The sequence below is a fragment of the Haliotis cracherodii genome, unplaced genomic scaffold (genome assembly GCF_022045235.1).
Source record: "Haliotis cracherodii isolate W230 unplaced genomic scaffold, xgHalCrac1.p SCAF_22, whole genome shotgun sequence".
Taxonomy (NCBI): Eukaryota; Metazoa; Mollusca; class Gastropoda; order Lepetellida; family Haliotidae; genus Haliotis; species Haliotis cracherodii.
Genome location: NW_027266278.1, coordinates 5,350,484 through 5,368,873, shown reverse-complemented (window position 1 = coordinate 5,368,873; position 18,390 = coordinate 5,350,484). Strand labels below are relative to the sequence as shown.

The window sequence follows — 18,390 nt, the reverse complement described above, 5'->3', positions numbered from 1 at the left end:
CAGGCCCAAACTTTCCACCCTATTCTATGTACAATTCTTTAATATCAGGCTTAAACTACTCCCCCTATTCTATGTACGATTCCGACACCGACAAGATGGCGAGTGACACTCCTTTTCTCTACGTGCATATAGGGGGTATATATTATTATTTACTGACCAATAACTAGTTCCTCTGCATGTGATATGTTATTACAGTTATCAAAAACAGCTGTTGATTACATGCATGTACGGCTTTAAATGCAGCCTGCAATGATATTCCCCAGTTAGCACAAGCGATAAGGAAACATGCAAGGAAAGTTATGAAACATTATCCCTGGCGGTGTCTTAAGCAGTATAGAGTGTCCACACCACTTCGACGAAGAATAACAAGTATGACGCTCTTGAGGATAATATTACACATTCACGTTGGCCATGACAAGTTGGTATCTGACATGATAGTCTTGTCTGGGAAAATACGAGCTCATTTGTAGCCTCGTCTTGGAAACTACGACTTCATTTGTGAGACGGACACGTCTACTTAAATAACAACATTGACGTTCTCCTTCTGCTGGTGAACATCAGACGGTGAGTTTAATTAGAGAGATCGGTTTACGTTAGTTGTTTAGCAGATTTATATTCTATATTTTCAATTTACTGAAATCATTTATTCATTTTTTGACAAGTAAGGTTCGTAGTGATAGCGATAGATATTAATTTGCAGTTGCACCGATGTTGATTCCTGCTCAAAGCATCCCAGTGAATCAGGATCAGAGTAGGTCTAGCGTGGCTACATTTTTTGTAAGTGGAAAATAATCAAGACCTGTTGACATTAGTTCGTTTCAATGCGTTAATAACAGTAATTTGATCCTGATCCCTGAAAATAAGGTGAGTGAGTGAGTGAATGAGTGAGTGAGTGAGTGAGATGTCGTCTATATATGTTTTCCACAATCTTGTGCTTGTTCATCCACTATCATAATCATGTATATCGATGTAGAAACATTTAAACTGAATGTTGTCAGATCTTGCTCATCCAGACACTAACTTGTGATAGAAAATGGCAGATATTATCGAATATCAAGGCCTATGTTACGCCTGTGTTCTTTCTCTAGTGTGCGATCTGTCGATATTATTACATATCTACCCCATACAGAGTATTTCTGTAACAGAATAAGCATTATTAATAAGTTTGTATAATTTGTAACTTTGCTATGAAACGAAATAATTTTCTTCAAAATAATCCTGTTATATATAACCATAAGGTATAATCAACTTCTGTTGTGTCATGTATGAATATAATATCCATTCAGCGTGTGTGCATACAGCGTTCTGTTCAAGTATAATTAATTACGTACAATTAATGATATATACATGCATAATGGGCCAGTGGTCCCTTTACGTGAATACAAACATTTAGCATCACACCAGTAAGAGTTTATGATGGATCAGTTCGAAGAGTCATCAACGATCACGTAAAGGATCACGTTACTTCGCTCATGGAAACAAAGCATTAACTAAAATAGTCATATATCACCAACTATGATTCATTTCAAGTCGAATTATGGTATTTGAGATACACATCAAAATAGGCTCCCTTTATATGATGCTTGGGGTATTAGCCTACGGAAATGGATTGGTGTTTAGACTCGGTGACTGTATTTAACTTTCTGAAATGGCATAGATCGTTGCTCAAATTGAACAAGTTACATGTTGTGATATTTGGCATACCCCGTGTATTGCTGTTGCAGCAAAACAAACATGCTGAACATGTGATTTTGTCCATCTTCTCTGAACGATTCCTATGCATCATGTAATTTAGATGAGGACAGACTCGTGAAGACCCGGGTTAGAATAGGTCTTCAGGAACCCTTGCTTGCCGTAAAAGGCGACTATGAATGTCGTAAGAGGCGACAAACGGGATCGGGTGGTCAGGCTTGCTGACCTGGTTGATGCATGTCATCGTGTTCCAATTGCGTGGATCGATGCTTATGATGTTAATCACTGGAATGTCTGGTCCAGACTCGATTATATACAGACCGCCGTCATATAGCTGGAATATTGCTGAGTGCGGCGTTAAACAACAAACAAATAAACAAACATGAGGACATCTGAAAGCATATTTTTGCTTTCACTTTACAGATTTTACAATATTCCAGAATAGTTCTGATGAGCTACATGGCCTTGTGCACTATATTTTGTATGTAACTTTACTCCAAAAACATTTCATTTAGAAATCTCCAGAGAACACAGCCAGAATGATGAAGAGGCACGTGCTGTCTGTTGCCTTGATTCTGTGTGTCATTGGTGACTTTATCCCGGGCTTTGGAAGCAACAGAGTGATGGCTGGTATTCCGAAGCAAGGTATTTATACTGTAGATAAAGTTACAGACGATCAGGCAGCATGAGGCAATGGTAAAGTCATCCTCTTTCTCCGTCAACTTAATGCCTTAGAATCCTTTAGTATTCTGAGACACACTCAGTGGACAATTATTATGTGAGTTGTGAAATATGCATCTTCATGGGGCAAGGGAGTTAACTGACTGTAAAAGTCCAGTTTCCACCTTTGCAGAACTAGACCGGAATTTCTGGGCTCGATCGAAGCGCCATCAGTGACTATTACGAGTTATGTCCCTTCTAAGTCCCTCCTATTGACCAATCAGATTCCATCTCTCATATCACATGCATTGGCTTCAAACAAAATCGTGGCCCCCGGTCATAACGCCCTGACCAATAATCGGGATCTATATTGTAATATAACGGGTCTTACTTCGCAAAGTGTATCAAATCATGTGAGCACCTTGATTAAAAACATGAAATGATTTGGAAGATGTCTGTTGACGTTAAGATAACGGTACACATGCTTTGAAAATCCTGTAATCGACCGAAATCTTAACGCCAGCTCACGAACCGGTTGTCAATTTTCATTGGAAGATGTATAAACTCGTTAGTCAAGCCAAAGTACTCCAAAGTAACTCCAATATTCCAGCCTAATTCGGCAAGGGATAAAACTGGACTTTTATAGTCAGTTAACACCCTAGCATGTGGAAGATGTGAAATCTGAGGCAAATACTAAGGCAACATGTAATGATAGACCTACATTTGCTTAAAGTTAATCCTTCATTTTGTTTATCATATCTGTAAATTGCTGATGATGGAATGTTTTTTTTGGAATATACATCATTTATCCATATTGATTAAATGCATCTTTTTTGTCAATTTGTTGATGCCTTTGTTTTCGGTATTTCAGACCCCTCAGTCAGAGGTAGAACAGGTAATGTGTTTTATCAGCTATATATTTATGATAGATATCCCATATAGACTTTAAATTCTGTGAATTTTCAGTGGTCCAAACATCCTACCTTATCCTTAACAGATGAAGGTGACACGTCAGAGTGGAGGATACATGTCAAAAGATTCAAAATCTGAACTGATTCTATTTCGGATACCAAACTAAAGGTACCCGTAAAGGTACAGGGTAGAATAGGTCTTCAGCAACCTTTGCTTGCCGTAAAAGGCAACCATACTTGTCGTAAGAGGCTACTAACGGGATCGGGTGGTCAGACTCGCTGACTTGGTTGATGCATGTCATCGATCCCAATTGCGTGGATCGATGCTCATGGTGTCACTCACTGGATTGTCTGGTCCAGACTAGAATATTTACAGACCGCCGTCATATAGCTGGAATATTGCTGAGTGTGGCGTTAAACAACAAACAAACAAATCGGATACCAAGTTAATACTCGCTGCACATCCAATTCATATGGTAGAATAGAGGCGACCAATGTGCAAACATATTTTCATTATGATTTGGACCAAGTATGTTCAATCTTAACCTTGTTAAAATGTTGAAAATTTAACGCTTTCATACTAGGTGAGCTGACAATCGGTTTGACCTTAAAGATCAAATTAATGGCTCACGAACGTTCCACAGACCCTTAATCATGAAGACGTGTGGATGTCGTTACGAATCTTAAACCTTTTGAAGTGATAGCTTGATGAAGTGATCTTCAGCGGCTGACGAAAAGTCTGATCTTCATCACACAAATATCGCATTGTGCCCGTGTTTTCCTCTAACGTAAAACTTAAACTGTATACTTGTGTGGACACTCATTCACCATATAATTAAACATCTTATTTTACAGGCCCCTTAAGTTCTCTCCTGCTGTCGATGAGGTGTGCATTCTGTCGCCGACAAAGAAATCGGCCATGCATCGATCGAGTTTGTTCCTTGATATCAGAAAGTCACTAAATATGGCGAGACGATAACTACACACGAGTGAGTGAGTGAGTGAGTAGCGGTTTATGACGTTAGTGACAAAATACCCTTTATAGGGAATGTAATTGTTTGGTAGCCACACCCGCGTTTTTCCTAGGATCATGCATTAAACGATGTAGAACCATACTCCCTCACTCACTCAAAGGATTCATGTCATTGGATCCGTAGTTAACATCAATAAAACAATACCTATGCATATTCTATGACGAACTTTTTTTTTATCAATAAATGCAGTTTTCATCTTAAAAAATGCAGATTATGCCGATGTAGAGATGATGATGTTCAGTGGTGACCGCAAATAAAGAATTGTTTTATTCAAACATAAATGTTGTGTGATTTATTGTTATCAAAACCAATGGAGAAGCTGTACAGCACAGACACCGCTTGCAATATCACCACGCGCCCCAAGGAATTGGCACAGGCGATAAGGAAACATGCAAGGAAAGTTATGAAACATTATCCCTGGCGGTGTCTTAAGCAGTATAGAGTGTCCACACCACTTCGACGAAGAATAACAAGTATGACGCTCTTGAGGATAATATTACACATTCACGTTGGCCATGAGAAGTAGGTATCTGACATGATAGTCTTGTCTGGAAAAATACGAGCTCATTTGTAGCCTCGTCTTGGAAACTACGACTTCATTTGTGAGACGGACACGTCTACTTGAATAACAGCATCGACGTCTCATCCTGCTGGTGAACATCAGACGGTGAGTTTAATTAGAGAGATCGGTTTACGTTAGTTGTTGAGCAGATTTATATTCTTATATTTTCAATTTTCTAAAATCTGTTATTCATTTTTTGACAAGTAAGGTTCGTAGTGATAGCGATAGATATTAATTTGCAGTTTTACACCGAAGTTGATTCCTGCTCAAAGCATCCCAGTGAATCAGGATCAGAGTAGGTCTAGCGTGGCTACATTTTTTGTTAGTGGACAATAATCAAGGCAATCCAACTGGCAAGGTTAATTTCTTATCAAGTGATCTATATAAACTTTCCTATCCATTTTAACTGTCATAACTTACCCTAGTAATGAGAGAGACAGAAACGTGTTTGGTATCGACTCGCATAGAAGTTCTGACCTTGTTGACACACGATTTGTGTGTCGACCTGCCGCTGGCATGGGACGTTGCTCATGCTTTGAATCACTGGTTTATCTCATCCAGGATAAGCTGGTGTGATTTCTGTGGTTACATCTAGTCACCACCAGCGGAATCCGATAAGAATATGAGTGAGTCAGGTTTAACGCCGCTTTTAACAGTATTACAGTTATATCACGGCGTGTCAGCTTAATGTTGGAGGAAAGCCCGAAGTGATGCAGGTCTCAGACGTTTACCACTTCGGTGAAACCCACGAGCACGGGTATGGTGCTGACAAACCTAGAAACATAATCGAACGGGGATTCGAACCTACAATCATAGGTTTCTGGCATGCTCTTGGGACATAACTCTGCGTGCGTACACATGCACACGATTACATCCCAGAGATCCAGTGGTAATAGCTTTCTAAAAAGTCTATGGGACTTAATTTATGAGTAATTAGATAGAAAGTACATGTACACTCGTACTACAAGATGTTATAATTCCAATAATGTTGTTAATTGTTATTTAAACCCTGAAATGGATAACATTTGTTAGAAAGTGTACGGTAATAATGCAGCTTTACTTAGTTCTTGCCTGAATAGGCTACTGCACTGATTTACGAGGTCAAATTCAGTTTGTAAGGGCGGTATTCGCATCAAAAACATGGTGTAAGTTTAAAACGGGGAATTAATTGAAACAAATAATGTTCATATTGTTTTAAACATGCCTGTGTTGATTAAACATTTTGATTTGGATTCCACGTTGATGCATCGCGTCAAAGTTATCTAGTGGTCTAGTGGTAGAGCGTCCGCCCGGAGAGCGGAATGCCCGGGGTTCGATCCCCGGCCGCGTCATACCAAAAGATGACGCTTGTTGTTACCCTGTCTGGCGCTCGGCATAAGGGGGTAAAACCAGGACTAGTCGGCTCGGGGTCAGTATACTGTGTCTGAGTGGGGTATTCATGTTAAACTGCGGCATGGTATCTCAGTGTGCTAGCACTCTAAATCGGCATCAGTCCGAACTAGTACAAGCAGCCACACACACACACACACACACACACACACGTGCATGCACGTCGCTATATAAGTGCAATAATCTTGGACGCGACGTTAAACCCCATTTCACCTCACCTTGTATATTTTGTTACATTAATCAAGGTATACTGTACTTGAAGTGACTAATAATTCACTAGCTTAACGTTCGTTTGTTTACAATTAATAACTTTTGACTAGTTAATAGACGTTGATGTTTTGGGCTGCCATGACAATCAATATGAACGTGATATTTTGGGCCTCTTATTCTTGTATTGGTGTTAAATTAATGTTCATGCAGTGAGAATTGTTTTTGTGAAGAAACTTCTGGTACCTGTTTTTATTATTTCAATAAATATTACTTCTTATGTATAACCTTTAACTTCACAATTAAAAAAAACATATTTGTTTAGAAATCTCAACGTCGCAACGTCGCGGGGATGATGATAGTTGCATTGGCGCTGTGTGCTATTGGCGACTTCATCTCGGTGCCGGTCGCGTCTCCGTGGTGAGGATCGGCCCAATGGATGCCGGACGCGGAGCCGCTAGGTATTTATGCTGTAGATGAAGTTATTGACGTTCAAAACATCAGATGGATAATGGATAAATTTACCTTTGTTGACGTTTGCTTCATTTAACATTGTATTATCAGTTCTGTAAGCCGTAATTCCCATTCTTATAGTCTGGTGTGTTTGACAGCCTAACATGATAACATGAGTAAGTGGGTGAGTGAGTGAGTTGGGTTTAACGTCAGACGTTTACCTTTTCGGTGAAACCCACGAGCAAGGGTATGGTGCTGACAAACCTTGAAAGATAATCGGGGCGAAGAGGGATTCGAACCCACAATCATAGGTTTCCGGCGTGTCCAAGAGACGAAACTCTGCACAGCGAATCGCGGCGCCTGAGACGACTGGGCCAATTTGTCCTTTGTCAAAGTTGTGACTAGATACATCTGTTTCATCAATTAGTTAATAGAGACACGGGTGGCCCAGTCGTCTAAGGCGCGGCAATTCGATATAATAATATATAATAACGTCATCGATACAATATTTTTCAAACCCATTCAAAAGGTTTTTCTTATTTCTGGAATTATGCAGATATGTTGGATGACATGTCGGAGCAGGTCGCGGATTCGCGGCTTGGGGGAAACGAAGTGTCGCCATTTGCTCAATCTAGGCGACGAAGAAACGGAATCATGCCGTTTCCTAATCTGGAGCTAGAAAGGGACGGAATCACGTCCTTTCCTAATCTGGGGCTAGAAAGGGACGGAGTTACGCCCTTTCCTAATCTGGGGCTAGAAAGGGAAGGAATCACGCCCTTTCCTAATCTGGGGTTAGAAAGGGACGGAGTCACGCCCTTTCCTAATCTGGGGCTAGAAAGGGACGGAATCACGCCGTTTCCTAATCTGGGGCTAGAAAGGGACGGAATCACGCTGTTTCCTAATCTGGGGCTAGAAAGGGACGGAATCGCGCCCTTTCCTAATCTGGGGCTAGAAAGGGGCGGAATCACGCTCTTTCCTAATCTGGGGCTAGAAAGGGACGGAATCACGCCTTTTCCTAACCTAGGGTTAGGAAGGGACGGAATCACGCCTTCTTAATCTGGGGCTACAAAGGGACGGAATCACGCTCTTTCCTAGTCTGGGGCTAGAAAGGGACGGAGTCACGCCCTTTCCTAATCTGGGGCTAGAAAGGGACGGAATCACGCCGTTTCCTAATCTGGGCTAGAAAGGGACGGAATCACGCTGTTTCCTAATCTGGGGCTAGAAAGGGACGGAATCACGCCCTTTCCTAATCTGGGGCTAGAAAGGGGCGGAATCACGCTCTTTCCTAATCTGGGGCTAGAAAGGGACGGAATCACGCCTTTTCCTAACCTAGGGTTAGGAAGGGACGGAATCACGCCTTCTTAATCTGGGGCTACAAAGGGACGGAATCACGCTCTTTCCTAGTCTGGGGCTAGAAAGGGACGGAATCACACCCTTTCCTAATCTGGGGCTAGAAAGGGACTGAATCAAGCTCTTTCCTAATCTGGGGCTAGAAAGGGACGGAATCACGCTCTTTCCTAATCTGGGGCTAGGGAAGGAGGGGGTCACGCCCTTTCCTAATCTGGGACTAGAAGGGGACGGAATCACACCCTTTCCTAATCTGGGGCTACAAAGGGAGGGAATCACGCCCTTTCCTAGTCTGGGGCTAGAAAGGGACGGAATCACGCCCTTTCCTAATCTGGGGTTAGAAAGGGACGGAGTCACGCCCTTTTACTAATCTGGGGCTAGAAAGGGACGGAATCACGCCGTTTCCTAATCTGGGCTAGAAAGGGACGGAGTCACGCTGTTTCCTAATCTGGGGCTAGAAAGGGACGGAATCACGCCATTTCCTAATCTGGGGCTAGAAAGGGACGGAGTCACGCTGTTTGCGGATCGGCAAGGTATTGATATACTCTGCAAATAAAGAAACGCAAATATATCATAATTATACATTTGTAGATAATAAACAGATAGTAATCGATTGTTCAAAATGGCACACATCATTTTCATTGACCCTGGATCAATATAGCACACGGAACAGAAGATTGTCAAGGTGTCTGTTCTCAATATCTTGTATGGCCACAATTGGAATCCAAAAACTGACTGGCATCGTCGTCCCATAGGAGCAATCGGATCCCGAATTGTGGCCTGATTAATGTTCACCAACTCGGCCTGCAGCGCATGTGCCAACTGTTGTAGGTTCTGTGGTTGTTTCAGTGCACCCTATAAATGTTTGACTGGGCTTAAGTCTGGTGGGCCATGGCAGGACCTGGATGTTTTAATTCGTGAAAAAGCCTGTTGTCAGTCTTGCCGTGTGGGCGTTGTCTTGTTGGATAATGACGTTCGCTTGTTGCATCAAGGGAAGGACGCGTGACCTAAGAATCTCATCCGTATAACGTTGTGCCGTTAACATCCCCAGAACATGCACAAAGATGTTCTACCAGTGTAGGAGGTTGATGTCCACATCATCACACTACCACCACCAGTTCTGTCCACTTCCTGTATGCAGTTTCGTGCATAACGTTCCCCGCGTCGCCTGTACACACGACGTCTACCAACCGCACGACGAAGCAGTTAACCAAACTTGTCTCCATTGTAATTGTGGTCATAGTCTGTAACCTTGACGCCACAGACGTCGCAACCGACGATGCAGGTGCGTCAAAATGACACCTCGAACTGGGGATCTGGCACGAATAGCTTCAGCGCGTAAATGGTTCCACACCATCTGGGCTTGTATCCTACGCATTCCCGGTATTGCCGTAGTTGTAGAGGTGGCCTTGATGGTTCTTTCACGTAATCCAACCCAAACCCAACGTTTTATAGCCCAACAAGTGGAGTTGCAAGCGCGTGTCATATTGGTGTGTTATTGCGCCAGGCCCCCTAGCGGTTGTGTTTTTGCGATTTCCCAATCTTTTCGCCAACTTTCTGCTGTACCTCTTTCTTTCTACAAAAATAAATTGCAATTCATGTTTGGTATTAATTTTGTATGGATGACGGCAACAAAACACCAGACGGAGGACGGATAATGTATCTTTGTTGACATTTGCTTAATTCAGTTTTGTGTTATGGTTGTTTGTTGTTTAACGCCGCACTCTATATGAGCTATATGACGGCGGTCTGTAAATAATCATGACAATCCAGTGATTGACATCATGAGCATCGGTCCACGCAATTGGGATCGATGACACGCATCAACCAAGTCAGCGAGCCTGATCACCCGATCCCGTTAGTCGCCTCTTACGACAAGCATAGTCGCTTTTTACGGCAAGCATGGGTTGCTGAAGACCTTTCCTACCCCGGACCTTCGTGGGTCTATTCATGTGTTATTTAGGCATCATTTCTGAAAACTGGCTCCTGATACCATAATGTGTTAACTATGATAAACTAACATGAAAACGAAATGTGTAAGTATACATGATTTACCCTTTGTGAAAGTTTTAATTAGATGCACATATTTCATCAATTGATTAATATGTTTTTTTATTTCACTAATTTCAGATATCTCGAACTTTAATGACAGACATCACCCAGGTAAACTTTTTTATATGCTTCGTTAAATTTATTTGCTCCCAACAATTGAATAAAGCAACAAATATTTTGTAAACAATTGAACAACGCTGCACAAAACCTCTAAAATACGCTATTTTCACACATTTATTCTAGCTGTAACATTATGTTCAGAAATAATATCTCCCAGTGAGAACCCAGGGTAGAATGTAACCTCAGCACCACATTGCTGGTCGGAAAAATCGGCCGGTTTTGGGAAACCTGTTTGCCGTGGGTGGCAGCCCTGGGTCTGTGGAGGACGGGAGTCTGGTAACCCTTTCTATAGGCACTGTATGATCAGCTCCGGAGCACCAGTTATCATGGGAGATATAGATGGCATTGTGAGAGAGTGAGTATAGTTTTACGCCGCTTTTAGCAATATTCCAGCAATATCACGGCGGGGGACACCAGAAATTGGCTTCACACATTGTACCCATAGCCCTCTTTGCAGTGGTAATGAAACCAATACAAAAGGAAAATTACTTGAATATTTTTTCTTAAATAACGATTTATGCATTTTTAATGGTTCTTACTTACTCTTGTCTAGACTTATCAGTTGTAGATTCTAATTTCCTGTTTGAACTTGAATCGACAGTCCACGATAACCTCAGGGAAGTGACCATATTCTTACTCTTATTAACTGTCTAATTTGTAGGGGCGGTCGGGAAGCCTAGTGGTTAAAGCGTTCGCTCGTCACGCCGAAGACCCGGGTTCGATTCCCGACATGGGTACAATGTGTGAGGCCCATTTCTATTACTGGAATATTGCTAAAAGCGGCGTCAAACCATACTCAGTCTCTCACTATGGCCATCTATATCTCCCATGATAACTCGGTGCTCAGGAGCTGATTATACAGAGTCCGTAGATCAGATTGTCGAAGAGAATGCGAAAGTGGTATATATAAAGAACATAAAGTGAAAACAATATTCAATGTCAGTCAGTCAGTCAATCAGTCAGTCAAATTTGTAAGTGAGATTGTTCGTCGTTGTGTCTTCAAAGGGGGCTGAAGTAGCGTAAAATGACTGGTCGGCTCGGAGTCAGTATACTGTGTCTGAGTGGGGTATTCGTGTTAAACTGCGGCATGGTATCTCAGTGAGCTAGCACTATAAATCGGCGTCAGTCCGGACTAGTACAAGCAGCCACACACACACATACACGTGCATGCACGTCGCTATATAAGTGCAATAATCTTGGACGCGACGTTAAACCCCATCTCACCTCACCTACTACTATTGTAGTCGTAGAATCACTGTTTGTTGTAATTTTGGATAAACTTGATGACAATCGCCGGTAGCTAGAGGGATGGTGTAAATCCTGATGGGGTACCATGAGTGTGGCGGAGATACCGTAAGACCCCATGGTCTGTTGGTTGGTTGGTTGGTTTATCGTTTAACGCCGCACTCAGCAATATTACAGCTATATGATGGCGGTCTGTAAATAATCGAGTCTGGACCAGACAATCCAGTGATTGACATCATGAACATCGATCCACGCAACTGGGATATCGATGACAGGCATCAACCAAGTCAGCGAGCCTGACCACCCGATCCCGTTAGTCACCTTTTACGGCACGCATGGGTTGCTGAAGACCTATTCTACCCCGGAATCTTCACGGGTCCCCCTGGTCTGTAGATTGATGGCTTGCTTTGGTTGCTGGTGATCCAAAGTCCGTTTTTATATTGTGTATTGTTTTGTATTGTGCCATCTTGCTTGGCTCCATACAAGGTTTAAAATATAAATATGATAGTCTAGTTATTTTACTGCTCTTTGTCCACAGGTTTTATATATTCTTAATGTTTTATTAACGTATAACTTGTAGTCACGGCATGGCTGAAATACTGCCTGATGTGACTTTAAGTTAAACTCACTCACTGGAAATAAAAACGTCATACACATAACCACGTACGATAACTTTCAAACCCATATTCAAAACGCTTTCTTATTTTTATCCCCCGCCCTAACGAAGTTGGCGGGGTATATAGAAATGGGTTCCGTGCGTCCGTGCGCGTGTGCGTGTGTGTGTTCGTCCCCATATCGTTTCCGGAGCATAACTCAAAAACCGTTTAATATTTCTCTACGAAACTTTGCATGTCTATCAGACTCATGCTGAACTGGTGCCTTTTGATATTTGGGAATTTTAGAATTTTTTATTTTTTACGTTTCAATGGCAACAAGTTGGACTTAGGTTCTATTAGGGTGGTGTTCGTTTCCGGAGCGTAACTCAAATTTCCATTGCAGCTATTTTGACAATGGCTAAGAGAAATGTCGGGTCAGTTTCCTGGTTTGGGGCCATAAGGTGTTAAAATGGGCGGGGGATATAGATGACTTCGTCGTCAAGACTATACGCTTGTTTCTGTAATTATGCAGATTTGCGGGGCCAAAAGGATCTTGTCATACCTAACAAGATTTGCCAGTTTAAATGTTAAAAGAAAATAACAAGTTCACTGACTTTTGAAATCTTAATGATAAGAGACAATCCTAAGCCAAAGCGTTTTGATTTTCAGTAAAAACTATTACAAAACAAAAGTATATTAATAAAACATTTATAAATATTTTTACATTTTTTTGAAGAGCCACATTTCTAGCTCAACCTAATATGTTGGACATTAGATGTTTAAGTCACGAAGGGATGAACGTCATACACGAATATGCAAATAAACTTCCACAATCGACATATTGCTACATGAACATGATGCTTGTATAGAGCCACGTATAGAGCCACGATGACCTGTTTGAGAGCCAATTAAATACTCTGCAAAGCATTCTGTGAAAATGGCTTTTTAAGGTGGCAATTTTTATAATTCAACAGCAGTCGTTAATAATCAAAACCTTGCGCAAGAATTGGTTGATAATACAAAAATTTAAATATCGCTGAATTAAAATAGGGGTACACAAACAACACACGTCCTTTGGGGTAAAACCTCAAAAGACAATAAAAATATTGTTTTTCGGCATTCGACCAATTGCACATGAGAATTTCACAATGACTTCAAGGAGAACGTTAACTGTATTCACGTATCACATATAATATATACACACACACACACACACACACACACACGCACACACACACACACACACTTGCAGGAAAACTTTCCCCTGCCTATTTATCCATGTTGTGTTCGTTCTGTCGCGATCAAGGAAATCAGCCATGCATCGATCGATTGTGCTCCAGGCTAACCGAACCTCAAAGAACTCTCGCTTAAGTGAGTGAGTGAGTGAGTGAGTGAGTAGGTTTTACGCCATAGGTAACAATTTTCCAGCAATATAACACCCGTGTAGGGAGGGCATATTCACGGTACCGCCCTCCTCGTTTTTTCCAGGATAATACGTGAAGCGTAGAACCACAATCACACACGTTTTCCCTCAGTCACTTCAAGACAAAGGAACTTATGTCTATGTCAGTGTAATCCAGATGAACTTATGTCAGTGTCAATGTAATCCAGATGAACTTATGTCAGTGTCAAAGTAATCCAGATGAACTTATGTCAATGTAATCCAGATGAACTTATGTCAGTGTCAATGTAATCCAGATGAACTTATGTCAGTGTCAATGTAATCCAGATGAACCTATGGCAGTGTCAATGTAATCCAGATGAACTTATGTCAATGTAATCCAGATGAACTTATGTCAGTGTCAATGTAATCCAGATGAACTTATGTCAGTGTCAATGTAATCCAGATGAACTTATGTCAATGTCAATGTAATCCAGATGAACTTATGTCAGTGTCAATGTAATCCAGATGAACTTATGTCAGTGTCAATGTAATCCCGGTGAACTTATGTCAATGTCGATGTAATCCAGATGAACTTATGTCTATGTCAATGTAATACAGATGAACTAATGTCAATGTCAATGTAATCCAGATGAACTTATGTCAATGTCAATGTAATCCAGATGAACTTATGTCAATGTCAGTGTAATCCAGATGAACTTATGTCTATGTCAATGTAATCCAGATGAACTTATGTCAATGTCAATGTAATACAGATGAACTTATGTCTATGTCGATGTAATCCAGATGAACTTATGTCTATGTCGATGTAATCCAGATGAACTTATGTCTATGTCGATGTAATCCAGATGAACTTATGTCAATGTCAATGTAATCCAGATGAACTTATGCCTATGTCAATGTAATCCAGATGAACTTATGTCTATGTCGATGTAATCCAGATGAACTTATGTCTATGTCAATGTAATCCAGATGAACTTATGTCTATGTCGATGTAATCCAGATGAACTTATGTCTATGTCGATGTAATCCAGATGAACTTATGTCAATGTCAATGTAATCCCGGTGAACTTATGCCTATGTCGATGTAATCCAGATGAACTTATGTCTATGTCGATGTAATCCCGATGAACTTATGTCTATGTCAATGTAATCCAGATGAACTTATGTCAATGTCGATGTAATCCCGGTGAACTTATGCCTATGTCGATGTAATCCAGATGAACTTATGTCTATGTCGATGTAATCCCGATGAACTTATGTCAATGTCAATGTAATCCAGATGAACTTATGTCTATGTCAATGTAATACAGATGAACTTATGCCTATGTCAATGTAATCCAGATGAACTTATGTCTATGTCTATGTAATCCCGATGAACTTATGTCAATGTCAATGTAATCCAGATGAACTTATGTCTATGTCAATGTAATACAGATGAACTTATGTCTATGTCGATGTAATCCCGATGAACTTATGTCTATGTCGATGTAATCCAGATGAACTTATGTCAATGTCGATGTAATACAGATGAACTTATGCCTATGTCAATGTAATACCGATGAACTTATGTCTATGTCGATGTAATCCCGATGAACTTATGTCTATGTCGATGTAATCCAGATGAACTTATGTCAATGTCGATGTAATCCAGATGAACTTATGTCTATGTCGATGTAATCCCGATGAACTTATGTCTATGTCGATGTAATCCCGATGAACTTATGTCTATGTCGATGTAATCCAGATGAACTTATGTCAATGTCGATGTAATCCAGATGAACTTATGTCTATGTCGATGTAATCCAGATGAACTTATGTTAATGTAATCCAGGTGAACTTATGTCTATGTCGATGTAATCCCGATGAACTTATGTCTATGTCGATGTAATCCAGATGAACTTATGTCTATGTCGATGTAATCCAGATGAACTTATGTCAATGTCAATGTAATACAGATGAACTTATGTTCAGATGTGAATACATAACAAATTATATGTTTTATGTAGCACATTTTATCATTCGTTTTTCCTACTCTGCTTGTTCCGGAGATAATGTTTTGCTGATATTTCAGGTAAGGAATTTGGTACATTGAACATAACATTTGCTTCCTTAAATTTACACCACTCTCCACTGTTGTCAAGGACCCATTTCAGGAGGTTAACGCTGTGTTGAAGAGTATCCCAGTGATATCACGGGTTGTCGACTTGATGTGGGAGGAAAGCCTGAACTGATGCTGGTCGTACACGTTTAGCACTGGTAAAACCAGTCAGCAACTGGTGCTTACAAAGTGAAACCTTGGATTCGAACCGACGAGAAGGGATCCAGGCACGACAAAGGCACGTGACGGAAATTGCGGCGCCACCGTGACAAGTCGACAACACGATATAGATAATTTAAAACTTTATTCAAAACAATTTTGGAAATATTACGAAGGGGAAGACCACATATAAATTACATTTACACAAGCAGTGTTCTTAAAAGATTTGGTTGGTTGGTTGGTTGTTTAACGCCACACTCAGCAATATTCCAGCTATATGACGGCGGTCTTTAAATAATCGAGTCTGGACCAAACAATCCAGTGAATAATATCATGAACATCGATCCACGTAATTGGGATCGATGCCAAGCATCAACCAAGTCAGCGAGCCTGACCACCCGATCCCGTTAGTCGCCTTTTACGGCAAGCATGGGTTGCTAAAGACCTATTCTACCCCGGATCCATATATATGTTGATAATGCAGGGTAATATGCAGGGTTATCGGGCAATCAAAACGGCTAAATTTGTTATACCATGTATAAGAGGAACAACATAGATTTGCAAAGGAACAAAATGAAACACCATATATTACAAATGAACTGAATATTACAATATCATATTGGTCAAAATAATGATAGCATACACAAGCACATACCAAATAAGTAAATAAAAAATAAACGAAATAAATTTATATACAATACATTACCTTTTATCTCAGATAATTATCATCATTGTCAAAAGATGGTTTAAGTTACCGAAAGTCAGGGGCATAGCTGAGCTGATGAGACAACGGGACGAGTGACTTTGGAAAGCGGCTAAGATGCCCATGGGCTGGAGTAGCCTCCCTTTGATAAAAGGGCAATAACTCCATCCGGCGATCCAACTGATTGCCGCAAACGGTGATCATTAACACTATGTGTGGGCAACTGTCAAGAATCCCAAGAAAAAATACGTGATTCATGAAATATTCATGTCACACGCTATTTACACATAAATACTGTTCTCTGTCCGGGACGTAACCCATCAAGGTATGCGGTGGATATTTATGTCTTATTCCTCTGCATTGATGAGCAGAATAAACTGAGGGCTGATAATATCGCCTTCCCCATCCCACTCTTACATGCGGACGGACTATTAAATATAGTTTATTACTGCTGGGTCCTCTGGGTATACATCTTCAGGGCTGTGCCCCCATATTAACTTCCGAGAGCCCGTGATATATATGACGCACGTTATTCTTCAATCTCATTAAAATCAGACCTTAGTTCTCGCTACCGATAAACAAAGTTATGTTTCTATTGTGTATCCAAAGAAAACGATTCATATGTGAACTTTGACCCAAAAAACTATTGTTTCAGTTAGGTACATGGCTAAATAGGTACATGTAGAAGAAACACTTCTGATATTAGTGATCGTGGATTATTGTCACAACTCCTGCGCTCCTTCAAATTATGTAGACTGATGTTAACGTAACAGGTTTATTTTGTTCCATCAATATGTAATCAGTTTCCTGTTGTCACTTGAGAATAATATACACCCTTACTAGTACAACATTAAATGAAAGTAAGTGAATGTTCATGTGTTAAATTTCTTTATGTTACTTGGCATGAGACATAGAAGTTTTGTTATTTTTAAATCAGAATCAGATAAAACTGTTATTTACTATTTAATCTGAAAATATGAATGCCGAATAATTAAGACAAATACATAGTATGTTTTCACGCCGCTTTTAGCAATATTGCAGCAATATCACGGCGGGGAACACCAGAAATTGGTTTGACACATTGTACCCATGTGTGTAATCGAACCCGGGTCTTTGGTGTCATGAGCCATCGCTTTAACCACTGGACTACCCTACCACCCCACAAAATAGGACCGACTGGTCCAGACTTGATTAATTACAGACTGCTGTCATATAGCTGGAATATTGCTGAGTGCAGCGTTAAACAACAAACAAACCAAACCAAACAACAAAATAGACATATTCTTAAATGTTAACGAGTCCTGATCTCCTTCTGTAAAGCCCATTTCTGGTGTCTCCCTGTCGTGATATTGCTGGAATACTGCTAAAAGCAGCATAAAAAACATTTCTCATTCCTCATTCGGACTGCTAAAAGTGTTTAGATTGTCAAAGACTGAAAGAGTGCAACAGTCAGATTTGATTTTAATCATGGCAATAAGACACACATACAGATGTATCAATGCAGTTACAAATCAATATCAAAACTATCATCAAAGCGTGAAATGCATTGATAATCGACGGTGACGTCACTGTCTACACTGTCATTTGCGTCCTTACAACCATCTATTGAATGAAACATGTCTTCAATCGGCAGAGAAGTGCACACACCACAAGCACAATGTGTTGCACAAGCATCACAACATGCATGGACTCGAGTAGTTTCCTTCAGTTTCTCCATGTCTTCAGGGTTTAAGAAGGATGACATGATGGCTCCTCTT

The 18,390-nt window shown here is 40.6% G+C and overlaps 1 long non-coding RNA gene across 1 annotated transcript; it reads left to right on the top strand.

Moving 5' to 3' along the window:
• Nucleotides 1-474: 474 nt before the first annotated feature.
• Nucleotides 475-4,539, top strand: LOC139471365 (uncharacterized). The gene is made up of 4 exons (XR_011653831.1): nt 475-564; nt 2,208-2,337; nt 3,224-3,247; nt 4,119-4,539. It is a non-coding gene; the product is annotated as an uncharacterized lncRNA (long non-coding RNA).
• Nucleotides 4,540-18,390: the final 13,851 nt, after the last annotated feature.